This window comes from Schistocerca americana, unplaced genomic scaffold, assembly GCF_021461395.2.
Source record: "Schistocerca americana isolate TAMUIC-IGC-003095 unplaced genomic scaffold, iqSchAmer2.1 HiC_scaffold_97, whole genome shotgun sequence".
Taxonomy (NCBI): Eukaryota; Metazoa; Arthropoda; class Insecta; order Orthoptera; family Acrididae; genus Schistocerca; species Schistocerca americana.
Window position 1 is genome coordinate 600,001 of NW_025726752.1, and position 5,000 is coordinate 605,000.

General features: G+C 52.1%; 1 non-coding gene across 1 annotated transcript in view; it reads right to left on the minus strand.

Annotated features, from left to right (window-relative positions):
• Positions 1-246, minus strand: part of LOC124593012 — a 1,910-nt gene extending 1,664 nt beyond the window's left edge. Inside the window, exon 1 of the ribosomal RNA XR_006977763.1 lies at positions 1-246. This exon is cut by the window's left edge and continues 1,664 nt beyond it. This is a non-coding gene — a ribosomal RNA (small subunit ribosomal RNA).
• Between the last annotated feature and the right edge of the window lie 4,754 nt (positions 247-5,000).

Consider the following 5,000-nt stretch of genomic DNA (forward strand, 5'->3'; position numbering starts at 1 on the left):
GACCGGACGAGCCGACCGATTGGTTTTGATCTAATAAAAGCGTCCCTTCCATCTCTGGTCGGGACTCTGTTTGCATGTATTAGCTCTAGAATTACCACAGTTATCCAAGTAACGTGGGTACGATCTAAGGAACCATAACTGATTTAATGAGCCATTCGCGGTTTCACCTTAATGCGGCTTGTACTGAGACATGCATGGCTTAATCTTTGAGACAAGCATATGACTACTGGCAGGATCAACCAGGGAGCTGCGTCAACTAGAGCTGAGCAGCCGGCCGCCCGGGAGTGTGTCCCGGGGGCCCGCGCGAACACGCAAGCGTCCGCTCAATTATTCTGCAAACAGGAGGAGGCTGAGCTCCCCTGCACAATACACCTCGAAACCCTCTCAGGTCCCGGCGGCGCGCAGCGCCGTCCTAAGTACTTGGTCGGGTTCGAGAGAGGCGCAATCGCCCGGAGTTTGGCGAGTAGACGCTTTAGGTGCGACCACCCGTGCTCCCAACTGAGCTTGCCGCTGCCGACAGAGGCCCGGGAGCGTGCTGTCGTGGCATTGCCGGCGGGAGACAACACGCGCCACCTACGGTGACCGGCAGCTCCAACGCCAGCGCCACAGAAGGACAAAAGCCCCACTTGGGTGCCGAAGCGAACTCTCCCAGCACAGCGCACGCGCCAACACGTCCGCACAGCTGCGATACAAACCACCTGCGAGAACCGCAGAGGCGACCGAGCAGCAGACGGCGTCGCGGCGCCGAGCGCCGGGCGGCGGCGCATCCTCAGCGCACACAGTCCTCAATCGGACCAGCACACTGCAGATGTCCACCGCGCTTCGCACCGGGCCCGCGAGGACCTACTTTGGCCGCACGGCGCCGCGTGCAGGGTGCGCCGGCGCGCAGCTGCGCCGCCTGCCGCCTCCGTCGGCCGGCGCGCCTGCCACTGGCCGCCCCCACCAGCCGGCTGTAGCGCGTGCGCCCACGCACCGCGCGGCCAGCACGCCGGGAGGCCCCCCCTCACCGGCCGGGGACGGTCCCACCCAGCCACCGCCGCGTATCGCTTCACACCCAGATGCCATTCACGTTCGTGGGCATGGTGGGTATCGCTGGAACAACCGGTTGGTAGCTCAACCGATCGTCGCCATCACTGATTCACCTCTAGCGAGAACAACCGCACCACAACGGTTTACCAGTTGTTCATTTGCATAACGTCACCAGCAAACGTAGGCGTCCATCGCCATTTGCAAATTCAACGATTGTTGCATGCCTGTGTCAGGTGTCACGACACACTATGTCTGCCCACATACACGCAACAACATGTGCACGCTTCGCGAACACGTGGAAGGTGGCCCCCGTACGTATGCGATGTCCATTGCGCGAACGACTGTCAACCGGCCTCTGTCGCATGTCGCAGATGTGGAACGCAGTGCACCATGCTATCACGGTGTGTGAGAAGAGACGACTACGTCTGACAACACGCGCCACTACATCAACAGACGGCTCATGCTGATCGCCATCCAGGGCATACCACACTGCAATCCAGCTCTTATAGGGAGACGACACGTAGCTGAGTGCACAACATTTGGACCGCATGGTTCGCCGTTGTTGGCGCAGTCGTTGTACGGTCACATGTACCACGATGTATCATTCAGTACATGAGGACCAATGTGCAGTACAGTGTGTGATTTGGACGTACAACATCAGCGGACAGTTGACACAGGCCGTACCACAGCGTAGGCTAAGTGCTTCGCACATGCGAATGCCAATGAACAACTGCAAATGCCAATGAACAACTGCAAAGGGCATTGAGCATGTACGTCCTGCTGCCATCCACATTACAGTGTATAGCTGCAAGGTGTTTAACATGAAGCGATACACTGGGGACCGGGCAGTGCGAGTAGCAAACTATATTGCGGGGGTTGCAGTTAGGCAACACTACACTAATTTAACGCGTCGTATGACAATTACAGAGCAGGTTAAGGCCCAACGTGTGTTGGGTTAAGGCCCAACGTGTGTTGGGTTAAGGCCCAACGTGTGTTGGGTTAAGGCCCAACGTGTGTTGGGTTAAGGCCCAACGTGTGTTGGGTTAAGGCCCAACGTGTGTTGGGTTAAGGCCCAACGTGTGTTGGGTTAAGGCCCAACGTGTGTTGGGTTAAGGCCCAACGTGTGTTGGGTTAAGGCCCAACGTGTGTTGGGTTAAGGCCCAACGTGTGTTGGGTTAAGGCCCAACGTGTGTTGGGTTACGTTAAGGGGCAATGTGGGTTACGTTAAGGGGCAATGTGGGTTACGTTAAGGGGCAATGTGGGTTACGTTACGGCGCAATATAGGTTACGTTACGGCGCAATATAGGTTACGTTAAGGCGCAATATCGGTTACGTTAAGGCGCAATACAGGTTACGTTAAGGCGCAATACAGGTTACGTTAAGGCGCAATACAGGTTACGTTAAGGCGCAATACAGGTTACGTTAAGGCGCAATACAGGTTACGTTAAGGCGCAATGCAGGTTACGTTAAGGCGCAATGCAGGTTACGTTAAGGCGCAATACAGGTTACGTTAAGGCGCAATACAGGTTACGTTAAGGCGCAATACAGGTTACGTTAAGGCGCAATACAGGTTACGTTAAGGCGCAATACAGGTTACGTTAAGGCGCAATACAGGTTACGTTAAGGCGCAATACAGGTTACGTTAAGGCGCAATACAGGTTACGTTAAGGCGCAATACAGGTTACGTTAAGGCGCAATACAGGTTACGTTAAGGCGCAATACAGGTTACGTTAAGGCGCAATACAGGTTACGTTAAGGCGCAATACAGGTTACGTTAAGGCGCAATACAGGTTACGTTAAGGCGCAATACAGGTTACGTTAAGGCGCAATACAGGTTACGTTAAGGCGCAATACAGGTTACGTTAAGGCGCAATACAGGTTACGTTAAGGCGCAATACAGGTTACGTTAAGGCGCAATACAGGTTAGGTTAAGGCGCAATACAGGTTAGGTTAAGGCGCAATACAGGTTAGGTTAAGGTACGACATAGGTTAGGTTAAGGTACGACATAGGTTAGGTTAAGGTACGACATAGGTTAGGTTAAGGTACGACATAGGTTAGGTTAAGGTACGACATAGGTTAGGTTAAGGTACGACATAGGTTAGGTTAAGGTACGACATAGGTTAGGTTAAGGTACGACATAGGTTAGGTTAAGGTACGACATAGGTTAGGTTAAGGTACGACATAGGTTAGGTTAAGGTACGACATAGGTTAGGTTAAGGTACGACATAGGTTAGGTTAAGGTACGACATAGGTTAGGTTAAGGTACGACATAGGTTAGGTTAAGGTACGACATAGGTTAGGTTAAGGTACGACATAGGTTAGGTTAAGGTACGACATAGGTTAGGTTAAGGTACGACATAGGTTAGGTTAAGGTACGACATAGGTTAGGTTAAGGTACGACATAGGTTAGGTTAAGGTACGACATAGGTTAGGTTAAGGTACGACATAGGTTAGGTTAAGGTACGACATAGGTTAGGTTAAGGTACGACATAGGTTAGGTTAAGGTACGACATAGGTTAGGTTAAGGTACGACATAGGTTAGGTTAAGGTACGACATAGGTTAGGTTAAGGTACGACATAGGTTAGGTTAAGGTACGACATAGGTTAGGTTACGGTACGACATAGGTTAGGTTACGGTACGACATAGGTTAGGTTACGGTACGACATAGGTTAGGTTACGGTACGACATAGGTTAGGTTACGGTACGACATAGGTTAGGTTACGGTACGACATAGGTTAGGTTACGGTACGACATAGGTTAGGTTACGGTACGACATAGGTTAGGTTACGGTACGATATAGGTTAGGTTACGGTACGATATAGGTTAGGTTAAGGTACACATTGTTGTAAGGAAAGGTTTAATGGGGGGCGGGGCGGGGCGGCCGGTTTGTTGATTGTGATTATAGTAAGTGGATGCCTGCGGCATCATCTGATTTGCCACGTCAGGATGCACCTTTGGCTCATGACAGGCGGCGCTCTCATTCCATGCTTGTGGCAGACCTGTGTCTTTCATTCCTGCCATTGTTTGTGTGCTGTGAGAGGAGGCAGTATTGTGATGTTGGGTGCACCCCTGTGTAGGACATGTGTGGGTGTTGGTGGCTTGGCTGAGCAATGGTGGTTGTCGGGTGGGTGGGATATTCTGTTTTCTGAGTGGACCTCCCAGTCTGGTTATGACAGTGTGGATTGTCTAATGTGGCGGAGAGGATGCACTGGGTGTTGTTCCATGCTGGTGCTTACATATTGTCTGTGTGCGTGTTACAGGCAGAGAGTAGTGCGTGATAAGGGTGTGTGGCTGACGTGTGGTTGTGATTGTGAGCAGAGTCTTTCAGCATGTATACGGACAGTTGTATACATTATCTGTATTCTGATGGCTCTATCTATTACTAATCAGCGCCGTGTATACGTTTAATCCGGTTCCAGTCGAAACTGTTGTATCTCTGTACATTAGTGACACGGCGAGCCCGCTATGTAGTTACTCGTCTCGGCAGCTTCCACCGGTGTATGGCAAATGATTATAAGGAATCAGTCTAGTCGTCAATACCGATGGTGTGACGTCACATGTCTGGGGTGGGGGACGCTGCGCCCTTCCGGTGGGTCATGGCCTAGAAAGACTCTTCCCACGCAGGGGGGCGTGGACTGTCATTGACTCTTCCAGGTAATATACTTGCCGTACGTTCTTGCGACTGCGAGTGCAACGCTCACCGGTACCGACATGGATGGAGCGCCTCCTAGCTGACCGCTCAGCATCGGCATTCGTACAGAGAGCAACGCGGTCGCGTCTCTAGCTCGTAACTGGTACAGCCCGCAGCTCATGTATAGGGACAGCGGGAATGTCGCATATTGGAGATAACTCTTCATGAAACGCATGTTATAGGGGTGGATTGCACATTGCGACTGCGGGAAAAGTCCGCCGTTCATCCGCTGGAGTTGCGAGTTGGGCGGTTGGAGTGGGGCGCAGGTGGAGTGATTG